Raw genomic sequence first — 18,372 nt, forward strand, 5'->3', positions numbered from 1 at the left:
CTTCACTTGAACACCAAGACTCTTGTCTTCATCTTCATCTGAACACCAGGACCCTTGTCTTCACCTGAATACCAGTACTCTCGTCTTCATCTTCACTTGAACACCAAGACTCTTGTCTTCATCTTCATCTGAACACCAGGACCCTTGTCTTCACCTGAAGACCAGGACTCTCGTCTTCATCTTCACTTGAACACCAAGACTCTTGTCTTCATCTTCATCTGAACACCAGTACTCTCATCTTCATCTGAAGACCAGGACTCTCATCTTCATCTGAACACCAAGACTCTCGTCTTCATGTTCATCTTCATCTGAAGACCCGGATCTTCATCTTCATCCAAAGACCAGGACTCTCATCTTCATCTTCATCTGAAGACCAGGATCCTCGTCTTCATCTGAATACCAGGACCTTCATCTTCACTTGAACACCAAGACTCTTGTCTTTATCTTCATCTGAACACCAGGACCCTCGTCTTCATCTGAAGACCAGGACCTTCATCTTCACTTGAACACCAAGACTCTTGTCTTCATCTTAATCTGAACACCAGGACTCTCATCTTCAACTGAATACCAGGACCTTCATCTTCACTTGAACACCAAGACTCTTGTCTTCATCTTCATCTGAACACCAGGACTCTCATCTTCATCTGAAGACCAGGACTCTCATCTTCATCCAAAGACCAGGACTCTCATCTTCATCTGAAGACCAGGACTCTCATCTTCATCTTCATCTGAAGACCAGGACCCTCGTCTTCATCTGAATACCAGGACCTTCATCTTCACTTGAACACCAAGACTCTTGTCTTCATCTTCATCTTCATCTGAACACCAGGACTCTTGTCTTCATCTGAAGACCAGGACTCTCGTCTTCATCTTCATCTGAACACCAGGACCCTCGTCTTCATCTTCATCTGAAGACCAGGACCCTTGTCTTCATCTGAATACCAGGATCTTCATCTTCACGTGACCACCAAGACTCTTGTCTTCATGTTCATCTTCATCTGAAGACCAGGATCTTCATCTTTATGTGAAGACCTAGACTCTCATCTTCATCCAAAGACCAGGACTCTCATCTTCATCTGAAGACCAGGACTCTCATCTTCATCTTCATGTGAAGACCAGGACCCTTGTCTTCATCTGCATACCAGGACCTTCATCTTCACTTGAACACCAAGACTCTTGTCTTCATGTTCATCTTCATCTGAAGACCAGGATCTTCATCCTCATCTGAAGACCAGGACTCTCTTCTTCATCCAAAGACCAGGACTCTCATCTTCATCTGAAGACCAGGATTCTCATCTTCATCTTCATTTGAAGACCAGGACCCTCGTCTTCATCTGAATACCAGGACCTTCATCTTCACTTGAACACCAAGACTCTTGTCTACATCTTCATCTGAACACCAGGACCCTCGTCTTCATCTGAAGACCAGGAATCTCGTCTTCATCTTCACCTGAACACCAGGACTCTCGTCTTCCTGTTCATCTTCATCTGAAGACCAGGACTCTCATCTTCATCTGAACACCAGGACCCTCGTCTTCATGTTCATCTTCATCTGAAGACCAGGACTCTCATCTTCATCTTCATCTGAAGACCACGACTCTCGTCTTCATCTTCATCTGAACACCAGGACCGTCGTCTTCATCTGAATACCAGGACCTTCATCGTCACTTGAACACCAAGACTCTTGTCTTCATCTTCATCTGAACACCAAGACCCTCGTCTTCATCAGAAGACCAGGACTCTCGTCTTCATCTTCATCTGAACACCAGGACCCTCGTCTTCATCTGAAGACCAGGACTCTCTTCTTCATCTTCACCTGAACACCAGGACTCTCGTCTTCCTGTTCATCTTCATGTGAAGACCAGGATCCTCATCTTCATCTGAATACCAGGACCTTCATCTTCACTTGAACACCAAGACTCTTGTCTTCATCTTCATCTGAACACCAGGACCCTCGTCTTCATGTTCATCTTCCACTGAAAACCAGGATCTTCATCTTCATCTGAAGACCAGGACTCTCATCTTCATCTGAAAACCAGGACCCCTGTCTTCGTCTGAATACCAGGACCTTCATCTTCACTTGAACACCAAGACTCTTGTCTTCATCTTCATCTGAACACCAGGACCCTTGTCTTCACCTGAAGACCAGGACTCTCGTCTTCATCTTCACTTGAACACCAAGACTCTTGTCTTCATCTTCATCTGAACACCAGGACCCTTGTCTTCACCTGAAGACCAGGACTCTCGTCTTCATCTTCACTTGAACACCAAGACTCTTGTCTTCATCTTTATCTTCATCTGAACACCAGTACTCTCATCTTCATCTGAAGACCAGGACTCTCATCTTCATCTGAACACCAGGACCCTCGTCTTCATCTGAATACCAGGACCTTCATCTTCACCTGAACACCAAGACTCTCGTCTTCATGTTCATCTTCATCTGAAGACCCGGATCTTCATCTTCATCCAAAGACCAGGACTCTCATCTTCATCTTCATCTGAAGACCAGGACCCTCGTCTTCATCTTCATCCAAAGACCAGGACCCTCGTCTTCATCTGAATACCAGGACCTTCATCTTCACTTGAACACCAAGACTCTTGTCTTTATCTTCATCTGAACACCAGGACCCTCGTCTTCATCTTCATCCAAAGACCAGGACCCTCGTCTTCAACTGAATACCAGGACCTTCATCTTCACTTGAACACCAAGACTCTTGTCTTCATCTTCATCTTCATCTGAACAGCAGGACTCTCATCTTCATCTGAACACCAGGACCCTCGTCTTCATCTGCATACCAGGACCTTCATCTTCACTTGAACACCAAGACTCTTGTCTTCATGTTCATCTTCATCTTAAGACCAGGATCTTCATCTTCATCTGAAGACCAGGACTCTCATCTTCATCCAAAGACCAGGACTCTCATCTTCACCTTCATCTGAAGACCAGGACCCTCGTCTTCATCTGAATACCAGGACCTTCATCTTCACTTGAACACCAAGACTCTTGTCTACATCTTCATCTGAACACCAGGACCCTCGTCTTCATCTGAAGACCAGGAATCTCGTCTTCATCTTCACCTGAACACCAGGACTCTCGTCTTCCTGTTCATCTTCATCTGAAGACCAGGACTCTCATCTTCATCTGAAGACCAGGACTCTCATCTTCATCTTCATCTGAAGACCAGGACCCTCATCTTCATCTGAATACCAGGACCTTCATCTTCACTTGAACACCAAGACTCTTGTCTTCATCTTCATCTGAACACCAGGACCCTCGTCTTCATTTTCATCTTCATCTGAAGACCAGGATCTTCATCTTCATCTGAACACCAGGACTCACATCTTCATCTGAAGACCAGGACTCTCGTCTTCATCTTCATCTGAACACCAGGACCCTCGTCTTCATCTGAATACCAGGACCTTCATCTTCACTTGAACACCAAGACTCTTGTCTTCATCTTCATCTGCACACCAAGACCCTCGTCTTCATCAGAAGACCAGGACTCTCGTCTTCATCTTCATCTGAACACCAGGACCCTCGTCTTCATCTGAAGACCAGGACTCTCTTCTTCATCTTCACCTGAACACCAGGACTCTCGTCTTCCTGTTCATCTTCATGTGAAGACCAGGATCCTCATCTTCATCTGAATACCAGGACCTTCATCTTCACTTGAATACCAAGACTCTTGTCTTCATCTTCATCTGAACACCAGGACCCTCGTCTTCATGTTCATCTCCCACTGAAAACCAGGATCTTCATCTTCATCTGACGACCAGGACTCTCATCTTCATCTGAAAACCAGGACCCCCGTCTTCGTCTTAATACCAGGACCTTCATCTTCACTTGAACACCAAGACTCTTGTCTTCATCTTCATCTGAACACCAGGACCCTTGTCTTCACCTGAAGACCAGTACTCTCATCTTCATCTTCACTTGAACACCAAGACTCTTGTCTTCATCTTCATCTGAACACCAGGACCCTTGTCTTCACCTGAAGACCAGGACTCTCGTCTTCATCTTCTCTTGAACACCAAGAGTCTTGTCTTCATCTTTATCTTCATCTGAACACCAGTACTCTCATCTTCATCTGAAGACCAGGACTCGCATCTTCATCTGAACACCAGGACCCTCGTCTTCATCTGAATACCAGGACCTTCATCTTCACCTGAACACCAAGACTCTCGTCTTCATGTTCATCTTCATCTGAAGACCCGGATCTTCATCTTCATCCAAAGACCAGGACTCTCATCTTCATCTTCATCTGAAGACCAGGACCCTCGTCTTCATCTGAATACCAGGACCTTCATCTTCACTTGAACACCAAGACTCTTGTCTTTATCTTCATCTGAACACCAGGACCCTCGTCTTCATCTGAAGACCAGGACCTTCATCTTCACTTGAACACCAAGACTCTTGTCTTCATCTTAATCTGAACACCAGGACTCTCATCTTCAACTGAATACCAGGACCTTCATCTTCACTTGAACACCAAGACTCTTGTCTTCATCTTCATCTTCATCTGAACACCAGGACTCTCATCTTCATCTGAAGACCAGGACTCTCGTCTTCATCTGAAGACCAGGACTCTCATCTTCATCCAAAGACCAGGACTCTCATCTTCATCTGAAGACCAGGACTCTCGTCTTCATCTTCACCTGAACACCAGGACTCTCGTCTTCCTGTTCATCTTCATCTGAAGACCAGGACTCTCATCTTCATCTGAAGACCAGGACTCTCATCTTCATCTTCATCTGAAGACCAGGACCCTCATCTTCATCTGAATACCAGGACCTTCATCTTCACTTGAACACCAAGACTCTTGTCTTCATCTTCATCTGAACACCAGGACCCTCTTCTTCATTTTCATCTTCATCTGAAGACCAGGATCTTCATCTTCATCTGAACACCAGGACTCACATCTTCATCTGAAGACCAGGACTCTCATCTTCATCTTCATCTGAAGACCACGACTCTCGTCTTCATCTTCATCTGAACACCAGGACCCTCGTCTTCATCTGAATACCAGGACCTTCATCTTCACTTGAACATCAAGACTCTTGTCTTCATCTTCATCTGCACACCAAGACCCTCGTCTTCATCAGAAGACCAGGACTCTCGTCTTCATCTTCATCTGAACACCAGGACCCTCGTCTTCATCTGAAGACCAGGATTCTCTTCTTCATCTTCACCTGAACACCAGGACTCTCGTCTTCCTGTTCATCTTCATGTGAAGACCAGGATCCTCATCTTCATCTGAATACCAGGACCTTCATCTTCACTTGAATACCAAGACTCTTGTCTTCATCTTCATCTGAACACCAGGACCCTCGTCTTCATGTTCATCTCCCACTGAAAACCAGGATCTTCATCTTCATCTGACGACCAGGACTCTCATCTTCATCTGAAAACCAGGACCCCCGTCTTCGTCTGAATACCAGGACCTTCATCTTCACTTGAACACCAAGACTCTTGTCTTCATCTTCATCTGAACGCCAGGACCCTTGTCTTCACCTGAAGACCAGTACTCTCGTCTTCATCTTCACTTGAACACCAAGACTCTTGTCTTCATCTTCATCTGAACACCAGGACCCTTGTCTTCACCTGAAGACCAGGACTCTCGTCTTCATCTTCTCTTGAACACCAAGACTCTTGTCTTCATCTTTATCTTCATCTGAACACCAGTACTCTCATCTTCATCTGAAGACCAGGACTCTCATCTTCATCTGAACACCAGGACCCTCGTCTTCATCTGAATACCAGGACCTTCATCTTCACCTGAACACCAAGACTCTCGTCTTCATGTTCATCTTCATCTGAAGACCCGGATCTTCATCTTCATCCAAAGACCAGGACTCTCATCTTCATCTTCATCTGAAGACCAGGACCCTCGTCTTCATCTGAATACCAGGACCTTCATCTTCAGTTGAACACCAAGACTCTTGTCTTTATCTTCATCTGAACACCAGGACCCTCGTCTTCATCTGAAGACCAGGACCTTCATCTTCACTTGAACACCAAGACTCTTGTCTTCATCTTAATCTGAACACCAGGACTCTCATCTTCAACTGAATACCAGGACCTTCATCTTCACTTGAACACCAAGACTCTTGTCTTCATCTTCATCTTCATCTTCATCTGAACACCAGGACTCTCATCTTCATCTGAAGACCAGGACTCTCATCTTCATCCAATGACCAGGACTCTCATCTTCATCTGAAGACCAGGACTCTCATCTTCATCTTCATCTGAAGACCAGGACCCTCGTCTTCATCTGAATACCAGGACCTTCATCTTCACTTGAACACCAAGACTCTTGTCTTCATCTTCATCTGAACACCAGGACTCTTGTCTTCATCTGAAGACCAGGACTCTCGTCTTCATCTTCATCTGAACACCAGGACCCTCGTCTTCATCTTCATCTGAAGACCAGGACCCTTGTCTTCATCTGAATACCAGGATCTTCATCTTCACTTGACCACCAAGACTCTTGTCTTCATGTTCATCTTCATCTGAAGACCAGGATCTTCATCTTCATGTGAAGACCAGGACTCTCATCTTCATCTTCATCTGAAGACCAGGACCCTCGTCTTCATCTGAATACCAGGACCTTCATCTTCACTTGAACACCAAGACTCTTGTCTTCATCTTCATCTTCATCTGAACACCAGGACTCTTGTCTTCATCTGAAGACCAGGACTCTCGTCTTCATCTTCATCTGAACACCAGGACCCTCGTCTTCATCTTCATCTGAAGACCAGGACCCTTGTCTTCATCTGAATACCAGGATCTTCATCTTCACGTGACCACCAAGACTCTTGTCTTCATGTTCATCTTCATCTGAAGACCAGGATCTTCATCTTTATGTGAAGACCAGGACTCTCATCTTCATCCAAAGACCAGGACTCTCATCTTCATCTGAAGACCAGGACTCTCATCTTCATCTTCATCTGAAGACCAGGACCCTTGTCTTCATCTGCATACCAGGACCTTCATCTTCACTTGAACACCAAGACTCTTGTCTTCATGTTCATCTTCATCTGAAGACCAGGATCTTCATCTTCATCTGAAGACCAGGACTCTCATCTTCATCCAAAGACCAGGACTCTCATCTTCATCTGAAGACCAGGATTCTCATCTTCATCTTCATTTGAAGACCAGGACCCTCGTCTTCATCTGAATACCAGGACCTTCATCTTCACTTGAACACCAAGACTCTTGTCTACATCTTCATCTGAACACCAGGACCCTCGTCTTCATCTGAAGACCAGGAATCTCGTCTTCATCTTCACCTGAACACCAGGACTCTCGTCTTCCTGTTCATCTTCATCTGAAGACCAGGACTCTCATCTTCATCTGAAGACCAGGACTCTCATCTTCATCTTCATCTGAAGACCAGGACCCTCATCTTCATCTGAATACCAGGACCTTCATCTTCACTTGAACACCAAGACTCTTGTCTTCATCTTCATCTGAACACCAGGACCCTCGTCTTCATGTTCATCTTCATCTGAAGACCAGGACTCTCATCTTCATCTTCATCTGAAGACCACGACTCTCGTCTTCATCTTCATCTGAACACCAGGACCCTCGTCTTCATCTGAATACCAGGACCTTCATCGTCACTTGAACACCAAGACTCTTTTCTTCATCTTCATCTGAACACCAAGACCCTCGTCTTCATCAGAAGACCAGGACTCTCGTCTTCATCTTCATCTGAACACCAGGACCCTCGTCTTCATCTAAAGACCAGGACTCTCTTCTTCATCTTCACCTGAACACCAGGACTCTCGTCTTCCTGTTCATCTTCATGTGAAGACCAGGATCCTCATCTTCATCTGAATACCAGGACCTTCATCTTCACTTGAACACCAAGACTCTTGTCTTCATCTTCATCTGAACACCAGGACCCTCGTCTTCATGTTCATCTTCCACTGAAAACCAGGATCTTCATCTTCATCTGAAGACCAGGACTCTCATCTTCATCTGAAAACCAGGACCCCCGTCTTCGTCTGAATACCAGGACCTTCATCTTCACTTGAACACCAAGACTCTTGTCTTCATCTTCATCTGAACACCAGGACCCTTGTCTTCACCTGAAGACCAGGACTCTCGTCTTCATCTTCACTTGAACACCAAGACTCTTGTCTTCATCTTCATCTGAACACCAGGACCCTTGTCTTCACCTGAAGACCAGGACTCTCGTCTTCATCTTCACTTGAACACCAAGACTCTTGTCTTCATCTTTATCTTCATCTGAACACCAGTACTCTCATCTTCATCTGAAGACCAGGACTCTCATCTTCATCTGAACACCAGGGCCCTCGTCTTCATCTGAATACCAGGACCTTCATCTTCACCTGAACACCAAGACTCTCGTCTTCATGTTCATCTTCATCTGAAGACCCGGATCTTCATCTTCATCCAAAGACCAGGACTCTCATCTTCATCTTCATCTGAAGACCAGGACCCTCGTCTTCATCTGAATACCAGGACCTTCATCTTCACTTGAACACCAAGACTCTTGTCTTCATGTTCATCTGAACACCAGGACCCTTGTCTTCACCTGAAGACCAGGACTCTCGTCTTCATCTTCACTTGAACACCAAGACTCTTGTCTTCATCTTCATCTTAACACCAGGACTCTCATCTTCATCTTCATCTGAAGACCACGACTCTCGTCTTCATCTTCATCTTCATCTGAACACCAGGACCCTCGTCTTCATCTGAATACCAGGACCTTCATCTTCACTTGAACACCAAGACTCTTGTCTTCATCTTCATCTGCACACCAAGACCCTCGTCTTCATCAGAAGACCAGGACTCTCGTCTTCATCTTCATCTGAACACCAGGACCCTCGTCTTCATCTGAAGACCAGGACTCTCTTCTTCATCTTCACCTGAACACCAGGACTCTCGTCTTCCTGTTCATCTTCATGTGAAGACCAGGATCCTCATCTTCATCTGAATACCAGGACCTTCATCTTCACTTGAATACCAAGACTCTTGTCTTCATCTTCATCTGAACACCAGGACCCTCGTCTTCATGTTCATCTCCCACTGAAAACCAGGATCTTCATCTTCATCTGACGACCAGGACTCTCATCTTCATCTGAAAACCAGGACCCCCGTCTTCGTCTGAATACCAGGACCTTCATCTTCACTTGAACACCAAGACTCTTGTCTTCATCTTCATCTGAACACCAGGACCCTTGTCTTCACCTGAAGACCAGTACTCTCGTCTTCATCTTCACTTGAACACCAAGACTCTTGTCTTCATCTTCATCTGAACACCAGGACCCTTGTCTTCACCTGAAGACCAGGACTCTCGTCTTCATCTTCTCTTGAACACCAAGACTCTTGTCTTCATCTTTATCTTCATCTGAACACCAGTACTCTCATCTTCATCTGAAGACCAGGACTCTCATCTTCATCTGAACACCAGGACCCTCGTCTTCATCTGAATACCAGGACCTTCATCTTCACCTGAACACCAAGACTCTCGTCTTCATGTTCATCTTCATCTGAAGACCCGGATCTTCATCTTCATCCAAAGACCAGGACTCTCATCTTCATCTTCATCTGAAGACCAGGACCCTCGTCTTCATCTGAATACCAGGACCTTCATCTTCAGTTGAACACCAAGACTCTTGTCTTTATCTTCATCTGAACACCAGGACCCTCGTCTTCATCTGAAGACCAGGACCTTCATCTTCACTTGAACACCAAGACTCTTGTCTTCATTTTAATCTGAACACCAGGACTCTCATCTTCAACTGAATACCAGGACCTTCATCTTCACTTGAACACCAAGACTCTTGTCTTCATCTTCATCTTCATCTGAACACCAGGACTCTCATCTTCATCTGAAGACCAGGACTCTCATCTTCATCCAATGACCAGGACTCTCATCTTCATCTGAAGACCAGGACTCTCATCTTCATCTTCATCTGAAGACCAGGACCCTCGTCTTCATCTGAATACCAGGACCTTCATCTTCACTTGAACACCAAGACTCTTGTCTTCATCTTCATCTTCATCTGAACACCAGGACTCTTGTCTTCATCTGAAGACCAGGACTCTCGTCTTCATCTTCATCTGAACACCAGGACCCTCGTCTTCATCTTCATCTGAAGACCAGGACCCTTGTCTTCATCTGAATACCAGGATCTTCATCTTCACTTGACCACCAAGACTCTTGTCTTCATGTTCATCTTCATCTGAAGACCAGGATCTTCATCTTCATGTGAAGACCAGGACTCTCATCTTCATCTTCATCTGAAGACCAGGACCCTCGTCTTCATCTGAATACCAGGACCTTCATCTTCACTTGAACACCAAGACTCTTGTCTTCATCTTCATCTGAACACCAGGACCCTTGTCTTCACCTGAAGACCAGGACTCTCGTCTTCATCTTCACTTGAACACCAAGACTCTTGTCTTCATCTTCATCTGAACACCAGGACCCTTGTCTTCACCTGAAGACCAGGACTCTCGTCTTCATCTTCACTTGAACACCAAGACTCTTGTCTTCATCTTTATCTTCATCTGAACACCAGTACTCTCATCTTCATCTGAAGACCAGGACTCTCATCTTCATCTGAACACCAGGACCCTCGTCTTCATCTGAATACCAGGACCTTCATCTTCACCTGAACACCAAGACTCTCGTCTTCATGTTCATCTTCATCTGAAGACCCGGATCTTCATCTTCATCCACAGACCAGGACTCTCATCTTCATCTGAAGACCAGGACTCTCATCTTCATCTTCATCTGAAGACCAGGACCCTCGTCTTCATCTGAATACCAAGACCTTCATCTTCACTTGAACACCAAGACTCTTGTCTTCATGTTCATCTGAACACCAGGACCCTTGTCTTCACCTGAAGACCAGGACTCTCGTCTTCATCTTCACTTGAACACCAAGACTCTTGTCTTCATCTTCATCTTCATCTTAACACCAGGACTCTCATCTTCATCTGAAGACCAGGACTCTCGTCTTCATCTTCATCTGAACACCAGGACCCTCGTCTTCATCTTCATCTGAATACCAGGACCTTCATCTTCACCTGAACATCAACACTCTCGTCTTCATGTTCATCTTCATCTGAAGACCAGGATGTTCAACTTCATCCAAAGACCAGGACTCTCATCTTCATCTGAAGACCAGGACTCTCATCTTCATCTGAAGACCAGGACTCTCATCTTCATCTGAAGACCAGGATCTTCATCTTTATGTGAAGACCAGGACTCTCATCTTCATACAAAGACCAGGACTCTCATCTTCATCTGAAGACCAGGACTCTCATCTTCATCTTCATCTGAAGACCAGGACCCTTGTCTTCATCTGCATACCAAGACCTTCATCTTCACTTGAACACCAAGACTCTTGTCTTCATGTTCATCTTCATCTGAAGACCAGGATCTTCATCTTCATCTGAAGACCAGGACTCTCATCTTCATCCAAAGACCAGGACTCTCATCTTCATCTGAAGACCAGGATTCTCATCTTCATCTTCATTTGAAGACCAGGACCCTCGTCTTCATCTGAATACCAGGACCTTCATCTTCACTTCAACACCAAGACTCTTGTCTACATCTTCATCTGAACACCAGGACCCTCGTCTTCATCTGAAGACCAGGAATCTCGTCTTCATCTTCACCTGAACACCAGGACTCTCGTCTTCCTGTTCATCTTCATCTGAAGACCAGGACTCTCATCTTCATCTGAAGACCAGGACTCTCATCTTCATCTTCATCTGAAGACCAGGACCCTCATCTTCATCTGAATACCAGGACCTTCATCTTCACTTGAACACCAAGACTCTTGTCTTCATCTTCATCTGAACACCAGGACCCTCGTCTTCATGTTCATCTTCATCTGAAGACCAGGACTCTCATCTTCATCTTCATCTGAAGACCACGACTCTCGTCTTCATCTTCATCTGAATACCAGGACCTTCATCGTCACTTGAACACCAAGACTCTTGTCTTCATCTTCATCTGAACACCAAGACCCTCGTCTTCATCAGAAGACCAGGACTCTCGTCTTCATCTTCATCTGAACACCAGGACCCTCGTCTTCATCTGAAGACCAGGACTCTCTTCTTCATCTTCACCTGAACACCAGGACTCTCGTCTTCCTGTTCATCTTCATGTGAAGACCAGGATCCTCATCTTCATCTGAATACCAGGACCTTCATCTTCACCTGAACACCAAGACTCTCGTCTTCATGTTCATCTTCATCTGAACACCAGGATGTTCATCTTCATCCAAAGACCAGGACTCTCATCTTCATCTGAAGACCAGGACTCACATCTTCATCTGAATACCAGGACTCTCATCTTCATCTGAAGACCAGGACCCTCGTCTTCATCTGAATACCAGGACCTTCATCTTCACTTGAACACCAAGACTCGTCTTCATCTTCATCTGAACACCAGGACTCTCGTCTTCATCTTCATCTGAACACCAGGACCCTCGTCTTCATCTTCATCTGAATACCAGGACCTTCATCTTCACCTGAACACCAAGACTCTTGTCTTCATGTTCATCTTCATATGAAGACCAGGATCTTCATCTTCATCCAAAGTCCAGGACTCTCATCTTCATCTGAAGACCAGGACTCTCATCTTCATCTTCATCCAAAGGCCAGGACCCTCATCTTCATCTGAATACCAGGACCTTCATCTTCACTTGAACACCAAGACTCTTGTCTTTATCTTCATCTGAACACCAGGACCTTCATCTTCACTTGAACACCAAGACTCTTGTCTTCATCTTCATCTGAACACCAGGACTCTCATCTTCAACTGAATACCAGGACCTTCATCTTCACTTGAACACCAAGACTCTTGTCTTCATCTTCATCTTCATCTGAACAGCAGGACTCTCATCTTCATCTGAAGACCAGGACTCTCATCTTCATCCAAAGACCAGGACTCTCATCTTCACCTGAAGACCAGGACTCTCATCTTCATCTTCATCTGAAGACCAGGGCCCTCGTCTTCATCTGAATACCAGGACCTTCATCTTCACTTGAACACCAAGACTCTTGTCTTCATCTTCATCTTCATCTGAACACCAGGACTCTTGTCTTCATCTGAAGACCAGGACTCTCGTCTTCATCTTCATCTGAACACCAGGACCCTCGTCTTCATCTTCATCTGAAGACCAGGACCCTTGTCTTCATCTGAATACCAGGATCTTCATCTTCACTTGACCACCAAGACTCTTGTCTTCATGTTTATCTTCATCTGAAGACCAGGATCTTCATCTTCATCCAAAGACCAGGACTCTCATCTTCATCTGAAGACCAGGACTCTCATCTTCATCTGAAGACCAGGACCCTCATCTTCATCTGAATACCAGGACCTTCATCTTCACTTGAACACCAAGACTCTTGTCTTCATCTTCATCTGAACACCAGGACCCTTGTCTTCACCTGAAGACCAGGACTCTCGTCTTCATCTTCACTTGAACACCAAGACTCTTGTCTTCATCTTCATCTTCATCTTAACACCAGGACTCTCATCTTCATCTGAAGACCAGGACTCTCGTCTTCATCTTCATCTGAACACCAGGACCCTCGTCTTCATCTTCATCTGAATACCAGGATCTTCATCTTCACCTGAACACCAAGACTCTCGTTTTCATGTTCATCTTCATCTGAAGACCAGGATGTTCATCTTCATCTGAAGACCAGGACTCTCATCTTCATCTGAACCCCAGGACTCTCATCTTCATCTGAAGACCAGGACTCTCATCTTCATCTGAAGACCAGGACTCTCATCTTCATCCAACGACCAGGACTCTCATCTTCATCTGAAGACCAGGACTCTCATCTTCATCTTCATCTGAAGACCAGGACCCTTGTCTTCATCTGCATACCAGGACCTTCATCTTCACTTGAACACCAAGACTCTTGTCTTCATGTTCATCTTCATCTGAAGACCAGGATCTTCATCTTCATCTGAAGACCAGGACTCTCATCTTCATCCAAAGACCAGGACTCTCATCTTCATCTGAACCCCAGGACTCTCATCTTCATCTGAAGACCAGGACTCTCATCTTCATCTGAATACCAGGACCTTCATCTTCACTTGAACACCAAGACTCTTTTCTTCATCTTCATCTGAACACCAGGACCCTCGTCTTCATGTTCATCTTCATCTGAAAACCAGGATCTTCATCTTCATCTGAAAACCAGGACTCTCATCTTCATCTGAAAACCAGGACCCCCGTCTTCGTCTGAATACCAGGACCTTCATCTTCACTTGAACACCAAGACTCTTGTCTTCATCTTCATCTGAACACCAGGACCCTTGTCTTCACCTGAAGACCAGGGCTCTCGTCTTCATCTTCACTTGAACACCAAGACTCTTGTCTTCATCTTTATCTTCATCTGAACACCAGTACTCTCATCTTCATCTGAAGACCAGGACTCTCATCTTCATCTGAACACCAGGACCCTCGTCTTCATCTGAATACCAGGACCTTCATCTTCACTTGAACACCAAGACTCTTGTCTTCATCGTCATCTTAACACCAGGACTCTCATCTTCATCTGAAGACCAGGACTCTCGTCTTCATCTGAACACCAGGACCCTCGTCTTCATATTCATCTTCATCTGAAGACCAGGATGTTCATCTTCATACAAAGACCAGGACTCTCATCTTCATCTGAAGACCAGGACTCTCATCTTCATCTGAAGACCAGGACTCTCATCTTCATCTCAATACCAGGACCTTCATCTTCACTTGAACACCAAGACTCTTGTCTTCATCTTCATCTGAACACCAGGACCCTCGTCTTCATGTTCATCTTCATCTGAAGACCAGGATCTTCATCTTCATCTGAAGACCAGGACTCTCATCTTCATCCAAAGACCAGGACTCTCATCTTCATCTGAAGACCAGGACCCTCGTCTTCATCTTCATCTGAAGACCAGGACTCTCATCTTCATCTGAAGACCAGGACTCTCATCTTCATCTGAAGACCAGGACTCTCATCTTCATCTGAAGACCAGGCCCCTCGTCTTCTTCTGAATACCAGGACCTTCATCTTCACTTGAACACCAAGACTCTTGTCTTCATCTTCATCTGAACACCAGGACCCTCGTCTTCATCAGAAGACCAGGACTCTCGTCTTCATCTTCATCTGAACACCAGGACCCTCATCTTCATCTTCATCTGAATACCAGGACCTTCATCTTCACCTGAACACCAAGACTCTTGTCTTCATGTTCATCTTCATATGAAGACCAGGATCTTCATCTTCATCCAAAGTCCAGGACTCTCATCTTCATCTGAAGACCAGGACTCTCATCTTCATCTTCATCCAAAGACCAGGACCCTCGTCTTCATCTGAATACCAGGACGTTCATCTTCACTTGAACACCAAGACTCTTGTCTTTATCTTCATCTGAACACCAGGACCCTCGTCTTCATCTGAATACCAGGACCTTCATCTTCACTTGAACACCAAGACTCTTGTCTTCATCTTCATCTTCATCTTCATCTGAACACCAGGACTCTCATCTTCATCTGAAGACCAGGACTCTCGTCTTCATCTTCATCTTAACACCAGGACCCTCGTCTTCATGTTCATCTTCATCTGAAGACCAGGATCTTCATCTTCATCTGAAGACCAGGACTCTCATCTTCATCTGAAGACCAGGACTCTCATCTTCATCTTCATCTGAAGACCAGGACCCTCGTCTTCATCTGAATACCAGGACCTTCATCTTCACTTGAACACCAAGACTCTTGTCTTCATCTTCATCTTCATCTGAACACCAGGACTCTCGTCTTCATCTGAAGACCAGGACTCTCGTCTTCATCTTCATCTGAATACCAGGACCTTCATCTTCACTTGAACACCAAGACTCTTGTCTGAAGACCTCTTGTCTTCATGTTCATCTTCATCTGAAGACCAGGATCTTCGTCTTCATCCAAAGACCAGGACTCTCATCTTCATCTTCATCTGAAGACCAGGACCCTCGTCTTCATCTGAATACCAGGACCTTCATCTTCACTTGAACACCAAGACTCTTGTCTTCATCTTCATCTGAACACCAGGACTCTCGTCTTCATCTGAAGACCAGGACTCTCGTCTTCATCTTCATCTGAATACCAGGACCTTCATCTTCACTTGAACACCAAGACTCTTGTCTGAAGACCTCTTGTCTTCATGTTCATCTTCATCTGAAGACCAGGATCTTCATCTTCATCTGAAGACCAGGACTCTCATCTTCATCCAAAGACCAGGACTCTCATCTTCATCTGAAGACCAGGACTCTCATCTTCATCTTCATCTGAAGACCAGGACCCTCGTCTTCATCTGAATACCAGGACCTTCATCTTCACTTGAACACCAAGACTCTTGTCTTCATCTTCATCTTCAACTGAACACCAGGACTCTCGTCTTCATCTGAAGACCAGGACTCTCGTCTTCATCTGAATACCAGGACCTTCATCTTCACCTGAACATCAACACTCTCGTCTTCATGTTCATCTTCATCTGAAGACCAGGATGTTCAACTTCATCCAAAGACCAGGACTCTCATCTTCATCTGAAGACCAGGACTCTCATCTTCATCTGAAGACCAGGACTCTCATCTTCATCTGAAGACCAGGATCTTCATCTTTATGTGAAGACCAGGACTCTCATCTTCATCCAAAGACCAGGACTCTCATCTTCATCTGAAGACCAGGACTCTCATCTTCATCTTCATCTGAAGACCAGGACCCTTGTCTTCATCTGCATACCAGGACCTTCATCTTCACTTGAACACCAAGACTCTTGTCTTCATGTTCATCTTCATCTGAAGACCAGGATCTTCATCTTCATCTGAAGACCAGGACTCTCATCTTCATCCAAAGACCAGGACTCTCATCTTCATCTGAAGACCAGGATTCTCATCTTCATCTTCATTTGAAGACCAGGACCCTCGTCTTCATCTGAATACCAGGACCTTCATCTTCACTTGAACACCAAGACTCTTGTCTACATCTTCATCTGAACACCAGGACCCTCGTCTTCATCTGAAGACCAGGAATCTCGTCTTCATCTTCACCTGAACACCAGGACTCTCGTCTTCCTGTTCATCTTCATCTGAAGACCAGGACTCTCATCTTCATCTGAAGACCAGGACTCTCATCTTCATCTTCATCTGAAGACCAGGACCCTCATCTTCATCTGAATACCAGGACCTTCATCTTCACTTGAACACCAAGACTCTTGTCTTCATCTTCATCTGAACACCAGGACCCTCGTCTTCATGTTCATCTTCATCTGAAGACCAGGACTCTCATCTTCATCTTCATCTGAAGACCACGACTCTCGTCTTCATCTTCATCTGAATACCAGGACCTTCATCGTCACTTGAACACCAAGACTCTTGTCTTCATCTTCATCTGAACACCAAGACCCTCGTCTTCATCAGAAGACCAGGACTCTCGTCTTCATCTTCATCTGAACACCAGGACCCTCGTCTTCATCTGAAGACCAGGACTCTCTTCTTCATCTTCACCTGAACACCAGGACTCTCGTCTTCCTGTTCATCTTCATGTGAAGACCAGGATCCTCATCTTCATCTGAATACCAGGACCTTCATCTTCACCTGAACACCAAGACTCTCGTCTTCATGTTCATCTTCATCTGAACACCAGGATGTTCATCTTCATCCAAAGACCAGGACTCTCATCTTCATCTGAAGACCAGGACTCACATCTTCATCTGAATACCAGGACTCTCATCTTCATCTGAAGACCAGGACCCTCGTCTTCATCTGAATACCAGGACCTTCATCTTCACTTGAACACCAAGACTCGTCTTCATCTTCATCTGAACACCAGGACTCTCGTCTTCATCTTCATCTGAACACCAGGACCCTCGTCTTCATCTTCATCTGAATACCAGGACCTTCATCTTCACCTGAACACCAAGACTCTTGTCTTCATCTTCATCTTCATATGAAGACCAGGATCTTCATCTTCATCCAAAGTCCAGGACTCTCATCTTCATCTGAAGACCAGGACTCTCATCTTCATCTTCATCTGAAGACCAGGACCCTCGTCTTCATCTGAATACCAGGACCTTCATCTTCACTTGAACACCAAGACTCTTGTCTTCATCTTCATCTTCATCTGAACACCAGGACTCTCGTCTTCATCTGAAGACCAGGACTCTCGTCTTCATCTTCATCTGAATACCAGGACCTTCATCTTCACTTGAACACCAAGACTCTTGTCTGAAGACCTCTTGTCTTCATGTTCATCTTCATCTGAAGACCAGGATCTTCGTCTTCATCTGAAGACCAGGACTCTCATCTTCATCCAAAGACCAGGACTCTCATCTTCATCTTCATC

The sequence above is a fragment of the Amphiprion ocellaris genome, chromosome 5 (genome assembly GCF_022539595.1).
Source record: "Amphiprion ocellaris isolate individual 3 ecotype Okinawa chromosome 5, ASM2253959v1, whole genome shotgun sequence".
Classification (NCBI taxonomy): domain Eukaryota; kingdom Metazoa; phylum Chordata; class Actinopteri; family Pomacentridae; genus Amphiprion; species Amphiprion ocellaris.